The following is a 17,314-nucleotide window of genomic DNA, read 5'->3' as shown; positions in this document are numbered from 1 at the left end:
CGCGCGCGGGCGTCGCGCCGCCCCGCATCACGCGGCGTCGCGTCCCGCCCAGTGAGCCCCGCATCGCCCTTTCATCTTGACACTAAACTCATCTTGCGTGCTCGCGCCCACTAAGCATACATACAGTTAACGTATAGCATGCCTATGCTATTACATAATATATATTTTACTTCTCGATAGAAATAAAAATGGTTCCTGAATTATTAACTAGCTTTAGCTATGTATAACTATAATGTTAACTTTATGTAATAAACGATTATTTAACAAAATAATAAATACCAAAATTATACAAGTATTTTTCTTATACGAGTAGCTACAAAATTACGCTTTTTAGTAAAATAATTCAAAAACGATAGATAAATAACGATTGCCTACGACTTACCCAAGTCATGCTGTCCACTTAACATAAAGAAGTGGTATTTTGAAGTCAGTCATTGGTAAATCTGAAACAATATAATCCCGTGATAAATATTAAAAGCTACCAAACATCGATTCTAAATCACACTTAATTCATTAAACAGCTGTAGATGTTGCGGACAACGGTGTAGAGTGTAGGCAGTTGATGTTTATCTTAACAAACCTAACTCGCTGTTCGTAAAATTTAATGGAACACAAACACGACAAAACGAAGCTATTTTAAACGAAATTTACCAGTGGCAATGCTTACCAAATATGCGTGATTCGGCGCAATAGCCTCTTAATTTAAAACCATCTGTTTGTAAAATAAAGACAGAATTTTATAAAATGTTGTGTACTCGGCAGAAATCACATTATTGATTTTTTTTGTACTTTGTATTTTTATTACTCTCAACACGCTGTCCTAAAAGGCTTTGGGGGTTTGGAGGACAGTGCGGTTTCGCTATTGTTTTGTTTTACGGCAATCGGTGAGGTTTAATAAACATATATTTTTACGCTTTTTAAAAATAATAATGTTAATATGAAAGCTTTGCGCTATTCTCCATTTTGAAATATTGTTTAATTCTGAATGTTTCAATATTCCATGAAGACAATTCATAAATAATAAAGCGTTAAGTAACATATTAAATAATTGTAATACATTGATATTTCGTGGGTTTCACGATGGGTACGGGTAAGCAATAAATAAATTAACAGTATCAGGGTAACTCAATCAATTAAATATTTAATTAATCTGTAAACTATCTACGTCAATTCTATGTGAGCACACACAACACCGTCTATATTGAGACGACTAAATTAATACCACGAAGTAGGCAACATACAACTGTTTTCTCAATGAATTTTACTAAGTAGGTCCTTATTATTTCGTTTTTCTCTGTAAAATTAAAAAGGACATTACAAAACTTCGACTTGATCTTGTAAGTTATATGTTACCATGGTTTATTCTCATTATGTGAAAGTGAAATTAGTATCGTAACCACGGTAACAAACACAGTATTTCAACACACGTTTTATATATTGTGTTATTTTGAATGTGATTATTGATTGTTTTGAATCGAATACCACTATGCGTTATTATCTATTGACACATTTAAATGAGTTGTTATTATAGTTGTTATCTGTTAACAAATATAATTACAACTTAACAGTTTTAGTTCTTTTTTATGTTCGCATATGTAAAATGACTTTATTAAATGTTATGCGAAAAATAAGTTGTCTAAAGCAGTCGAAACAGTACCCATAGATTATTTACTTACATAGAAAAATATAGCATCACCAGTTCTGCCCGTCACTGCAGTGATTGATGTTGACGTCTTTTTACAAAACGCTTGGGTAACCAAATAAGCTTGTAAATACCTACATTCTACAATGACTCCTTATGTCAAAAAAGAGAAAACTCTTTTAGAATATAAGCCCCTTTCATTCTCATTCTTGATACAAATATAAAACTGTAAAACACAATCTCAAAAGGTCAAAGAATCAAATCTTTTCCGATTTTATTTTCCTTTTACTGATGTAAACGTTAAGCTTATTGTATCTTACATCAAACGATGAAAATAAAGTATCAGAAACGACTTATTTTTGCGAGAATATTTATTAATATGTCCGATTCATGTATTGACAATTTATTTCAATTGTTTTTGTAAACATACATTATAATGAAAAGCTAAAGAGAAAAAATCACGAGGGGCTGTGTTTTTTGACATTGTTGTAAAAAGTAAAAAAATATCCAATAAGAATCATATAATGCAATATAACGAAACACGATTTTCACATCTCGTTAGAGCAGCAATTAAACGAGTACAATAAAGATTTTTGGTAAGGACATAGCAATACTAATAAAATATTGCAGTGATATAGAATCTCAAACCTATTTGCTCAGTTTTTTTATAACATACTGTAATAATTGTTTATTTTATTATAGGTCGACACTGTAAAAATCTCTATTCATAAACCTACACCTGGGGATCAAGTCTGCTTATTAGCAGTTTTAGTAGCTTACTTTTTAATTGTCTTAGTGTTAACGAACCACTGATTTATCACCAAATATAAAGTCTGCTAAATTCAATTGGGAACGATAATTATATAACTTTTTTTTTTAATTTATTTCATAACCGTGGATACAGAGACCTTCAGTCGGAATCATAGTAATTATATAACTTTAATAGTATGTTGCCAAGTCTGCAGTGTTAAAGTAAAATTACACTTAATTATGTATCGTTAAATGTTATTAACTAAAAAAAACATATTTTTACGGGCAAAGGACAATATTTAATATCATCGATGATTGACTTAATGTCAATTGTCAGATATCTATTATCAATAGTCTGTAGGCTAAAATTAGATTTTTAGATAAAATTGAAACGATTATCTACTAATAATATTAATGTCACGTCAATTAGTGGACTGTAATTTCAAAATACAATTAAATAGAATTTACATTTAAAAAAGAACACTACCGTAGAACCGAAGAGAAGAACTGGCAATACACTCTCTGCCACTCTTTTTAAGTTCCAAGTTTTTAATTTTTACACAATGTTTGTAAGGAGCTGCAACCATTACACCATGTTCCACTTGACATCTTAAGTAATTAATAATAATAAAATAGATTCAAAACAAATATTTGTCCTCTATCAGCAGGAGGCATGGTGATTTCTTTTTATCCATGAACAACCATACATATATATGTAAGTCGCACATCTGGAGGCTGTACAAAAGAAATTCTTACGTATTCTAAATTATTGTAAGAATGGTGGTAGGTCTGAATATAAGGAACTTTAAAAAAAATATAAATTACTTTCTTTGAGTACTAGGCGTAATTTGATAGACTGTGTCACTATTGGAAAAATATGCGTAAATGAAATAACTTGTTCCAATCTTCTCGAACTGATACCATTTAATGTTCGCACAGAACTTTTAACCTTCCGACTCCCAGAACCAACATTGGGTTCCGTGAGCCTCTTCACAGGATGTGTTCTGCCTTGGATTCAGCCACTAACATTGACCCTTTTTCGCACTCCTCTACTGCTTCGTTTAAGAATAAGTTAAAACACTTAATGTCTTAATCTTCCTTGTTTTTTTTTATATAGCTGCTAGTTTGTTTGTCGTTCTCCTAATTTATAAATTTTGTGCTGTCATGTTTTGTCTTGTTTTACTTTATAATGTATTTTTTATCAGTGAAACTTTTTGTAGATATGTCCAATGTGTTTATTTTATGTTTTACTTTTATTTTATTTACTGTATAGAGATGTATCTGTTTAGTTTCCTTAATAAATAAACCAAGATTGGATTCTACAGTGCACGAAGGCGAAACCGAGTTCAGGAACTAGCTTATTTAATGACATAAGCGTTGATATTTCTGATAAGTTAACGACGATTTGCGGGCAACATGTTAATCTTGAACGTGAGCTCTGAGCGTCGTATCTCCCCGAAGATAACATATACCGATTACTCAGTCCCCGGTTCTGCGAGCGTCAGTGATCGATGGCATAAAACGTTCAATCTCATCTCGATTCAATTTTCTATTTTACGATTTCTGTATGTATATATTGTTTATTTATAATGCCTATAGATAACGTTAGGCATTATGTTAAGAAGATATTTTAACTTATTGAAAAACAAGTAACCCCTTCCCATCTGTGTTATTACTAGATATTTGTAATCTCAATAAATCTAATCAAAATTCTAGTCTGATATTTGACAAGTATTTTTGTTCTTTAATTTTAAGTCTCACTAGAGATCTATAGGTATATTGTCTATTTCAACGTAAGAGACTCTTTATTAATTACTTTAAAGCGTAGTAATTTGTAATTATTTTGTTCACTGTTTTTCTTTATTTTATAATAACATATTATCTATATATATAAAAGAAAGTCGTGTTTGTTACAACACTTATAACTCGAGAACGGCTGGACCGATTGCCATGGTTTTTGATTTGTTGGATTTGTTTCCGTCCCGAATAGCAGAATAAGCAATAAAATATCGGATAAGTTATCGAATAACAATAAATTTATTAATTAATTTTACGAATGCAAAAACCATATGGTGCCATCTGTTGACAAAACTACGCATCATTTTACGTCGAATTCATGTCAGTTCAAGAAATTCCGATCTTGAGGTGAATGAGGAGATGCATAACCATGCTTTGATCCTGATCAAAATATGTTGGATATCAGAAAGTGCTTAACATGCAGTATCGCCATATTGACGCTAGAGAGAAGATGCCTAATGTGTAAAACTGCCATTCTTCTTTCGCAATGGCAAGCAATAAAACATTTCTGTATTTGCAAAAAAGTTGTATTAAAGTAAAACTTAACATTAATGAAATCCTAAAATAAGTTAAATTAAAGTAACAACGATACTATAAGGTTGTAGGGCGGAACGAAGTTAGCCAGGTCAGCTAGTAATTTATAATAGTCAAATATCGTAACTGGCCAGTATGACAAGTTGCCTTGTTGATGTGAACAATAATGTTATTTCAAAAATTTTACCATTAATACAATTAATTATGGAATTTTAAAAGCAGTGTTAGCAGTCCTATTGGCTTCAGCGTGCGACTGTCAACCCTGAAGCCGAAGATTCGATCCTCGGCCGTGCACTAATGGACACTCGCTCGTACGGTAAAGAAAACATCGTGACCAAAGCAGCATGTCTCAAATCCAAAGTCAATGTGATGTGGGCTGATCACCTACTTGTCTAAGAAATAAAAATAATCAAAGAAGCAAATGCAATCCCGGGCCAAGTCCCGTATAGGGTTGTAGCGCCACTGGAATTTGGTTATAATTAATGATACCATAACTTCAAGTAAATATACCACAAGTTTCTCGCACAGCTGTAAGTGTTAATTAATATATGTGAAAATGTATTTCCTCTAACTTAATTGATAAATACCAACGAACTCGTTACGAGCATTGCGGTTTCATTAAAAGAGAACAGAAGAGTTCCGGGCGTAATAAATTAAATTAATAGTAGGTTCGCTGAATTCAGGTGTTGCGGTGGAATTAAAAATATCTATCGACTCAAGTGAACATTTAGGTCATCTTAGTTTCGAGAAAGAAGTTATAAATACGATTGTCAGAATATATTTATTATCTGTGACTGATTATTTGATAAGTACCTAGTCTTTTATATAGTTCAGTTGGCGTGTAGTTTTTCCATAATTATTGGAAAAAGGCAAGTTTGAATATTATGTACTGCGGCCCATAGACATCGCAACGCTCATCTATAATGAAATTTTATGTTCTGTTCCTAAATGGTAACTGTTTGAAAATACATCAAATAGGCTCCGCAAGAGCGCCTTGAAATAATGAGAGCAAATATGTTATCTGCAAACCATTATTGCAGCTTTTATAAAATAATATATTTTAGTTATCAAGTAAGCAAATATGTTATCTGCAAACCATTATTGCAGCTTTTATAAAATAATATATTTTAGTTATCAAGTAGCTACTATAGTGGTTCATTCGTACTGTTGTACTCTACGTTGTTATCGAATTTTGAATCGATATAAAGGAAATTCGCGTTAATATATGACTTCAGACTAATATATGAAAAGCTATTTTAATTGTTCATTATTAAAAGAAATAAATTGTTTATTTATACTAATGTAATGTTGCAATGTTTTGGTAACTGTTTTAAATTTGTTTTGTAAGTTACGGACATCCACATAAACTCCCCTCATTTCATGTTTATTTATGAGTATTATTTACCTATAAGTGCCTTGCGCATAAGAACTAGCATCATGCGTCAAACTTTCCTCAATAAATAAATAAAATTGAGGATAAATATTATAATAATAATTTGTACATAGATGCTAATAAAGCCATATAAAAAATATAAATACATTTAAGTAGCGTGTAAGGTTGCGTCCACATTTGGCGAATATGTTTTGTTCGTGCGTCACTCCTGGGCCGCCCGCGCGCAGATCGCGCACGCCTTATACGAGCCTTGTATGAGTTGCGCTAAAGAGGCGCACCAAACCATTGCCGTGACTGCACTCGCGCAGCTCGCAAACGGCTCGCGAGCTGCAAATTCGCGGCACATTCGCCAGATGTGGACGCACCCTAATAGTGACAGGCAGGATAAAGCTGCGGTAATGGCGGTGGGCAAAGTGTCCGGCACCATACGTTGCGGTAGGAAGCGGCTACAGTGGAGAAGTGGCGAATTAGTGTCATCAATCACCAGTCGCTCTGACAGACCAGTTTAATGGGTTCGGACCCCGATCTTACTCTTATTTTTTCACAATAAATATTTGGCCTTGTTTTTTTAACGATTCATGCTTATTTTTTACTTAAAAACTCAACAATTTTATATTACAGCATGATTATTCAATAATTATGTATTACATTTATAAATTAAGTCGGTGATCGTCAGGACCTTGCTATTGAAACTTATCTATTTAATCTCGTTGGAGACTGTTTTTGATCGAAATAAAATAAATATATGTATTTGAGTATTTCAAGAATTATATTGAACTCGCACAACTTCACGTTTGTTTAGGTGCGACGCCATCTTGCCTAGAGAAGATTTCAAGCGGATTCTTAAATTATGAATGTTTAAAGCAAATACATAACATACCTACTTAAAAATATCAATTTGCATAGGTACCACAGCATATTGTTATTGTTAAATAGCATTAATAGGATCTTTATAATCCAAATTCTAATCACCGAATAAATTTGATACTCTGTTTACCTTACGCTTATATGTCACTGGTATATTATATTTATCAGCTTATCAGAAGCCAGACGTATAAGAGATTATACTTAAGTGTATGCAAAGTCACGTGTACTCATTATTTATATCCTTAATATCATGAACCGCGTGGGTTAAATTACAGGAATAAAGATGTGCCCGTGTTCGTTAAACTTTAATTATCCAACTCAATTACATAATCAAATAAAAGTATGTACGAGATTCGATGTTTTATTGGTATCGAGATCCCATAAATGCCGTCACGACCACTGAAGCTCATACATAACAAGTACCATTTTCTATTAAGGATAATAAGTATTCGAAATATCTGGGGATTTTAGTACTGCCCTGCGATTCTGTAACTCACTTTAAACATAAACAATAAACTACAAGCTCCCACCTTTTCAGAATGTCAAATCATAAAATGACTGATTCACGACTGTGAGTTCAAAAAGTGAATTACAGAATCGCAGGGCAGATCAATTTAGTATTTCTCAACACAATATAGAATAACCAGCAAATAATCTCAAAGTGACAAGCGCCGGGAATATGCGCTGCCAACACAAAATAATACAATAATTATTTTAAATTAAATTAGTCTCAGATTTTTTTTAAACGTATCTTATCGCCGCAATCAATCACAGCCGCAAAATGTGAGATTTTCTACCGCATCAGTAACTAAAAGCGTTTTATCAGACGAAAAAGCTCAGTTTTCTGAAAATTAATCAAAGCTCGGCCATCGCATCGGCACGTCATTAATCTTCTTTTATAATCCAACTTTTAATATTTGTTGAATACAATAAGACTTTAGCCACTTTCAGCGATTCACGGAAATATTTGTTATAGTTAGTTTGACTGCTCCTTTGTCTTTGGAGAATAATGACTAGGAAAATGTGTGGGAATTAATTTATATAATATATTCAACTTACTGACCATGGTTTAGTGGTAAACACACGGTATATGAAAAGCTATTCCCGGTGAAACAGTGATTGCTTCGGATTTGTTTAGAAAGCTATGTACCTCAAATATACCTTTAAATCAATAAAACAGATCCATAAATGTTTTCCCCCACGCGCCATTGAAACGTGTTCGGAACTTCGAACATACTCAAAATACAAATAAAGTGTTGTTCACAATAAGTCAGTTTTGATTGTTTAATAAAACTTTATCACTAAGTGTATTTTGTTTAAAATGTAAGAATATTTTCTTCCGTCTAAAAGCTGAAGGGTGTTTTATAGCGTTTTGTTACATGGGTGAAGCTAAGATGTCTCAATGCAACCTTTTCTAATGTATCGTGTAGTGCTATAATATATCGGCTGTCAGATCGAGTGGGTTGTAGAAGAAATGTGAGGCTATTTGCGCTAGACCCTCGACGCGTCGGCTACGAGCCCTCTTCACGACCGCTACGCCGAGCAAACAAGACACGACCTCGTTCTAAACGTTTGAATCAAAGTAATAATGCAACTCGCTATAATTGTGTTAATTATTTAGAATCATTCGTAAAATGAACACTAATTTTATAGATATAGGGTTAAAAAGTAAAAAATAATAAAAGTTACATATTAATAGTACGAGATTTTTGCTGTTTCCCGTTTCGTTACACGCTCACGAGACCACATCACATTATGTGAATATGTGTGTTACAATTGTCAAGCAGTTAACTCGCAAGTTATGAAGATATATCCCCGTTGCGAGGCAAAGTGCCTCCCACCCTGAAGACGTTTGTTATCAATCACAAGGTAATTTAATATTGTTTACGTATAATAGTAGTAATAATCACATAAAATGTATAATCACAAACTGCCTTCACCAAAAATAAATATAATGTCTCAATTCACAGTATACTTTTGTATCCATGTGATCACTCATAGAAATAATGAATATGTTTGAATACAAAATTGTTCCTTTTTTGAACAGCCTATTTAATAAACCAGTGTTGGCCTAGTGGCTTCAGCGTGCGACTCTCATCCCTGAGGTTCGATCCCGGCTGTGCACCAGTGGACTTTCTTTCTATGTGCACATTTAATTTTGCGCTCGAACAGTGAAGGAAAACATCGTGAAGAAACCGGCTTGCCTTAGACCTAAAAAGTCAACAGCGTGCAGGCACAGGTTGCTGATCACCTACTTGCCTATTAGATTGACAATTGATCATGAAACTGCTACAGAAATCTGAGGCACAGAGATCCTAATAAGCTTGTAGCGTCACTAACTTATTGTATTTATTTATAATTATGATATTTAAAACCTTTTAATATATGTTTTACAAGATTTATTATTTTAGTCTGTTTCGGCCCATTCAAAGCGAACATTACGGTGGCATATTGATCTTCTAAATATAAAATCTAAAACTGGAGATATAAACGCTCAGACTAAAATTTAGTCTAAGTTTTCCCAGACGAACACTAATACAGCTAAGTCTACAATACACATAAAATCAATTTGGGAAAGCTACTTTAGGCTGACCCCTTGGAATCGTCCTCAGATAAGAATAAAACTTACGAATTTACTCGAAAAGTCTTTTAAGTAAACATGTTACATACTCTATTTTTTCTTTTTGAATTAATCTATTGTAATAAAGAATTAAACAAACATGTTTTTGCTTTTAAACTATTACAATTACAATTTCAAGGACAATATCAATCAAATTATTTATTCCAATTAAACTTATTACCCTCTGATGTCTTTTTTTATCACAGTAGAAATATATTAGACTTGATTTTATTATTCTCAATAAGGTGGTTTGAAAATAATAATAATTAAGCCTCATTTATTCCTTGAAAAATTTACAAAATAAAATTTACAAAAAGTTACATAATATACACACACACATAAAATACATATATATATTTTTTTTTTTCCAAGGACCTCTTATTGAGTATAATCATATAAATCTCCTCTAATTGACTCCATCTCTCTTTATTTTGAGCATTTTTCTCCCAATCCTCTCCACCAACTTACTTAAGCTCGTCGGCCCACCGTCGCGTCGGTTTGAAAATATTATATTAGATATACAAAGCATGTGTAAGTAGTAAGCAATTAACTCACATATTTTGCCATTAAGTTTCCTTATAGAATGTCAAATATATTATATCAGACTGCAATATTGTTACAATTAAATTGTTATGAACGTTAAAGTAGTTAACACAAAATCGTTATGAATTTATTATTGAGTTTCCAAATATGCTTGACGTGAACTTAGGTGAACTTTAGGTGGAAAGAACCCTTTTTGAGGTCTTAGTATGCACTCTTGATTCTCTAAGTACTAGTGTAGTAGTTCATGTGATCTTTTTCAGCAGCTTGTAAACAATAAGAATCGAGGGAAAAATTCATTGGCTTCGAGTTAAAACAATGGAAAATCTATTCACGTTCCGATTTAAAATTGAGTAATCAGAAAATTATATTAGGGAAATACATTATTCATTAATCATCCAGTACTAATGAATGCAATGGACTCTTCTTAGACGTGCTCTTACTTCAAATGCATTAACGGGAAAACTGTGGGTTACCCCATTTTTATCTTAACGAAAGGAATATATACAATTCGATGCGTATTTTTGTAACCTTACCAACCAAGAGACTCAATTAATAAATATTATTATTTAATACTTTTAGTATGGTTTAACAATATTTTTAAGGACATTCTCGTCACATTGACTTTTCACATTAAAAAACTACATTATTATAACATTGCAATTTTTTTTACCAAAAAAATGCTAATAATTACAAATCATGAAACTTATAATTTAAATGTAAAATTGGGATAAACGCGTATTAGTCCAAAACAAATCATTTGTCAAAAATGTATTTGACTATACAGAAAATGATTACCAGTAAAAATGTAAAGATTTTTTTTTGCGGCAAATTAAAAATTGGTAAAGTCTAAACTACATCTTTTACTTCCCGATCTATTTTTGCTGCAATACAATTATTGTATCCGAAGAGTTTTTTTAGGAAAAAAACTGAACTGAAGTAAACATTCTCAAATCAACAGCGATATACTAATGGTTGGATTTAAATGCAAAAACGCTGTATCAATAGTTCGACAAAACGTCTCTATCGCATTGAATTTGTTCATAAATAACTAATGACTTGGCAAAGTAAAGGGAAAAATACTGGCAAATTGAACAATTTAAATAATAAAATAACGTTCGGCTTCTATATAAATTATTAGTGAATTTGTTATTTATCGGGTTTTAATGGTTGACTTAAAATGAAGTTAAGCGTTAATGCGGTTTATACAAATGTGTTATTTTATAACTTTTATGTATAGGATGGAATTTTAAAAACACGCTAATTGCAGTTTTGTTTTAAATTAGGAAAATATTCTGAAAGTTTCGTTTTCGTTTGGTTTGGTGTCAATAGTCTGGAGATCGCTTGTTTGCGCTGTGGTCGCCCATAATAAGAAAATACAAAATATTTATTTAATTTCGAGGCACACTAACTACATAGTACATATAGAAACAGATAAAATATAATGCTTTTTTTCACCAAGCATCAAGTGACGTTTAGTGCGACCTTTGTGGCTGGACCGTAATTGGTTTTCGTAGCCTGCAATCAAAAAAGAAATAAAAAAGTATTTTCCATACTAAAACTTGACTTTAAATAATTAAAGATTTGTAAGGAACGATTCAATTCTTATAATTAAAATGTAAAAAAAACAATCAATCTAATTGCTGTTTTGACTAAAGTACTCTTTCGTCGCTTTCTGTTACGCTGTGTTGAAAAAGACAATAATATGTACTTTAGTTAAAACGGTGCAATTCATATTTTTCTTTGAAGTCACGTGACCTTTATATTTGAGTCTGTTGTTATTTCTAGGTATATATATAGATGATAAATTTAGGTGCCTACATCGTAACAATAAGTATTTTGTCTGAAATCAATATCAAAACATCCGGGTAGTCATGCAATATATTTAAATATTACAACATCTAACACCTAATACCCATTAATATTACACATGGTTAGATGACTGTAAGTTGGAGCTTCTTTCATTTCCGTTGTGTGTTCAAATGAAACGTTTGATTTTAAAGAAATTGATAAAATATTCCGTAGAATATGATCATGATTTATCAAAAACAAAACAGGGTTATCCATACATAAACAAGTATGTCAAAAACTATTTTTTTTATTTTAAACAAACTAGTTTAGTCCCAAATAAAACCTATACTCTATCCGTTCAATCGTTCACTTTATTGCTTTTGTCAAAGGTCGAAATAATCTGTCTTATGGTAATTAGTTTAATATTTTCATTATTTTTCCAAAAGTTAGTCAACGACAGGTCCTAGTTTGAAAGAATTCTTTAAAATCAATATTAACAATAAGCTATTCTTATTTTATTCACTAAGGTTTCAACAAGCAACAATTTCGGTCTTCTCTTGAAAACCTTATTAATTTACTTCCTATAATGTTCGTCTTGAGGTAACATAATATATTAATTAAAGAGCATAATTAGTGTATGTGAGGTAATACTAAAACCAACAAAGCAACAGGCTTTATTTGATCTCAGCGTATTAAAAGGGTTAAATTTATCAGGAACTCGCGCACATAGTAGCTATAATCTTTGTTTTAACTTCTAGACGTATCAAACGTAAAAAATATATAAAAGTAAAGAATATCTTCATTGTAAATAAAATTTCATACAGCTCGTTTATAATTGATTAAGATCTAAAGTTTGGACATATGTAAGATGAAAAAGTAATGAAAACAATTTATATATTTAATTATGACAACCCTTCATTGAATAGTGTATTAGAACCGTTGTTTAATCACACAGTTTTACTACATTTTACTTAAACTTTATATTTACTCATAATGTACAGAACTACGGGAACGGGACTATATTATAAACAAAAATTTTGTAAGACTAAGTACAAACTTTGCTATATAGAACTACGTCATACGTGTTGTGTGTGTAAAATAATTAAAAAGTCAACAAAATTGATGGGTTTAAAGAGTATTTTTAATGTAATTACTTACATCATGGAAGGCTTAGTACTTCCAGTTGGTTGCATACGTTGGCTACGCATGTTGTAATGCAAATCAGGCCGCACCGCGCCGCTTAGCCTAGATTTTATATAAAATATTCGTCGAGGATTATACAGTATTCTGCATACGCAAGTACGTATTGTTATTCTCCTATTATTTCATCGGGGATGGTTTTTATATAAAAAATGATTTTTCCAAACCAAACAGTTCTTTTGTCATGCATATTTTGAATTTATTACGCAACACATTTATTTATCATTTTTTTATTTTTTTATAAATAAATAAACACATGTTCATTTATCTAGAGACATTTAATCATATATTCAAAATTCATATATTTCATATGCAATTTTGGTCATTAACGCTCTTTTATAAAACTTAAATTTACTTAACTCAATTTTAGTTAAAATGTGTGATATTAATTATTCGCCTTTCAACATTTTCATAAATGAGACAAAATTATGTTTTTACCACCTCGAAAATTGTTCATGGATATTAAATAGGTTCGCTAGAATGCTTTAACCAAATATCGATCAGTTTCTGTGATACTGTGAAACTGTGATAAGCCGAATTTACTATCCTGATATTATTGTTATTCGATAGATTTTAAGCAATTATCGAAACTCACGTATTACCTTTACAGTTAATCGTTTATATGATTAAGTTATCCTGAAGCGTGATATAACGGATACGTATTATTAAGGCTAGGCATCAAATTTGTAATTCTCTGTTCTAAAGTCATACCCATTCTATGGCATTCAAAGGCCAATCTTATAATAATAAAAACAAGTCATTTGATAATAAAACAATTTTTTACCGGATTGAAGTTATGTTTTTACAATTATTTCATAGTTTTAAATTTCACCGACGTTTCGTGTGCTTAATAGCGGGCGTGGTCACGGTGACGGAAGACAAAAGATGTTGAATGTCAAAAAGTATCACAGCTGTAGAAAAAGTTGTATTATCTGTATTTGTTTCCCCGGAGTTGGTTTCGACTAAAAGATGAATACATAACATCAATCCGGTAAAAAATTGCTTTATTATCAAATGTGTGAAAGTTATGTCAATAAAAGACAATACTATGAACAAGTCATTTGTCAAAATTTTTATAATTTCGTTCGTTTTATTCGTAAAGAACTGATAAGACGAAACATAGCTTCGTATTCAAATAAGTCCCAAGCTTATCACGGGCAGAATCTAGAATTCCATTGGGAATTATATAAAGTTTCTATTGTGTGTAACAATTTTGTACCATTAAAAATAATTTCTGTAAATATTTCCTTTACACTTCCGAGAGACTGCGCTAAAACTTACTTATGTGGCGTCTTTTAAAGCAAACTTTTGTCGCAACAGTGGAAGAGGGCTTATTTTGGATTTAACTTTCTACACAGCTTTGATATGTAAAACTCTCTAGTAACTTATCATCTTTATTAGCATTTTTTATTTACAAAATATTAACTTTATAAACATACTACAACAACAACTTTATAGACTCGGCCAAGCGTTGCTGTGGCTAAGATTTTTGTTATATTACATAGTAGTAAACTATTCAAGAGAAAAGGCAGGAGAACACCAATCCACCATGCTTTTTTTGTGGTTATGCCATTAAATTGCAGCTTATGTGAAACGTTGGTAATTATTTCGATAAGGATGAATACCTAGGTACGAATAAAGAGCCTTTTCTTGCGGTGATATTTTAATAAAAAAAATTAATAAAAGGACGCTTATTGTGACGTAACTATAAAAGATAGAGAAATGCTGTCGCGACATTTTATATAGATAGTGATGTGTCCTGAAAAATTGTAATACATCATTTTGTTCTATCATTAATGTTTTCGCAGCGCACACGATTGAAGGAAGTTTTTTGTTTATTTTTTACACCTTGGGTTAAATTATTCAAGTTTTAGTAAGCATCCCTAATTTTTTTTTAAATGAAACATAGCCTATGTCACTCGGGAATAGTGTAGCTTGCCAACGTTGAAAGAATTTTTGATGATAAAATCAAACCTTTCCTCTTTATAATATTATTATAGATATGTTTATTTCGGTAAAAGATAAAATACAAGAAGATTGCATAGACTTCGAAATTTTTTCAGTTAATATATAACCGTATATATGTATAACCATTTTTTTTAATATATAAGCAAAGTACACTATATTTTTCACATTATTACTCTCATGGCTTTATATTCCTTGCCTTCATATTTACAAAAACGTAAGTAGATCAATATTAAACTTGACACATTGTAAGAAAAGTAACTATGACGTATTTTACTTCAATTGTGAATTACAATTAAATCAAAATATCAACGGATTACAATTGTTATAAAAAATCATTTTGAAAAAAACAAATAATTTCGGTCAAAAATTGGCTTTGTTTAATCCGGATAACGTAAAACTCGAATTGTTTTTCCTGTAGTTTTTTGTTGTCTGAGGGAAATGAAATCGGTCTGTGTAATTACTGGTTTTACTACACATACTATATAGTATATCGGTTACCTATTTATGTAATTTATATATAATAACTGCTATTTTATTTATATTAAATACTATTTCTCATACAGAGTTTTCGATCAAATTTCAATAGATTCTAAACGCATATTATACGAATGTTATATGAATGTTAAATGATACATTGACTAACGATCGAAAGCAACATGTACTAAACCTGTCCTAAGTTATGTCTGAAAGTATTCTTCATGTGCAAACAGTTGTTTAATTATAGTAAGTGTTATGTAAAATTTATTAAAGTGAAACATTTATTACATCGTCTCAAACGTTTTCGTCTGTGTGTTGCATGTCGCGTGACGGTCGGCCGCGGAGTAGGGATAAAATGAAAGGCGCTCGTCATAGCAGCCAAGGCCAATATGGCGGCGCCTATAGTTCGCAGCAGCTGACTGTGTAGTGTATAGACTATTATTTAATATGTGTAGTTAATCTAAATAATTGTTAAGTATTATGTATGACGAACTCTCTAAGACACAGAGTTCAATAAAAATATTATTATTATTTCCCATTATCATTCCAATTTTCCAAGTATAAAATTAAGATTGATAAAGCGATTTTTATACCCTTAATGGAATATTATTCCAAAAAATTTTAATTAAATGTGTATAATGTGAAAAAAAGTTTCACTTTTACCGTGGTTTCATAAAACCACACAATCCTTTTTTACTTCAAGTATCTAAACCATTAGTATGTCAAATGGAAGAGACCACGACACAGAATCCTGGGCCAGTTAGTGAACTTTCTGTTTCAACTGTTTTTATTATATGTAATAAAGTTTCTGTTTCTTTTCTTTAAATGACCCTGCTATTTGTCACATACAATAAACATAATGTCACATACATATTGGGTTAAAACAATTATTACAAATAAATCAAATTACTTGATTAAATAGTGTGTTTTGGATCTGTTTTAAACTTTCTATATTGCTTCTATTGTCACTTGCTAAGACTGCAAAGATTTTATGAAGCTCTTAATAGCGATTGTGATTTCAAATCAAAAAAAATTTCAAAATACTTTCGTACTTCAGCTTACAACTTCAGCGCATGGATTTTCTACATGGAAATAAGATTAAACTGGTATTGGTTCATTTTTTTTTATCTAGTTTTTGTTTGGAGGCAAGGGCAAGAGCTTTCTCTTGACTGCGTACAAGTAAATGGATAAAAAAAACTCGTTACTCATTTAAAGTTTATATTACAAAAACTAAACATTTTCGTTATTTTCATAAATGTACCATTTCTAAATAGATTACAAAATACAATTATTTAATGAACATCACCTAATCATTAGTTTCTTAGCTAACATGAGCTGATATAATGGTAGAATTCACTTTACTATCGAGTAAAATAAATTCGAATAAATTGTAATATAATTGAGAGAGAATGTTCTAAAAACCTTAATACGCCCTTATAAACCGAACAACGAAAACTCTTGCCAACATTTTTAAACTATTTCAGGGTAGATGTAGTGATAATTTAATAATAAAGCATTAAGTGGATAGTTGAGTACATGAGAGAGTTTCAAGTACACGAAGGTCGAGGCTTTTGGCACCGGTCAAAGGTAAAAGGTTAAAAGTAGTTTCGTATCTTTTTGTATTTTTAGCATGAGCATTTTGGTTCAGTCGACTTCCGATATGTTTAAGATGGATTTTCTCTTTGCAAATGTACATTTTTGAAGTAGTAACTAATTCACTCCATCAGTGGCTTAG

At 31.3% G+C, this 17,314-nt stretch overlaps 1 long non-coding RNA gene across 1 annotated transcript in view; it reads right to left on the bottom strand.

Moving 5' to 3' along the window:
* Positions 1-21: 21 nt before the first annotated feature.
* LOC125056707 overlaps positions 22-17,314 on the bottom strand; it is a 37,483-nt gene continuing 20,190 nt past the window's right edge. The window contains exons 2-3 of the long non-coding RNA XR_007118095.1: positions 383-443; positions 22-110 (exon numbers count right to left, since the gene is read on the bottom strand). This is a non-coding gene — a long non-coding RNA (uncharacterized LOC125056707). The remainder of the gene's footprint in view (positions 111-382; positions 444-17,314) is intronic.

Source organism: Pieris napi, chromosome 15 (assembly GCF_905475465.1).
Source record: "Pieris napi chromosome 15, ilPieNapi1.2, whole genome shotgun sequence".
NCBI lineage: Eukaryota > Metazoa > Arthropoda > Insecta > Lepidoptera > Pieridae > Pieris > Pieris napi.
The sequence above is the reverse complement of the archived record's forward strand: the minus strand, read 5'-3'. Positions and strand labels throughout refer to the sequence as shown.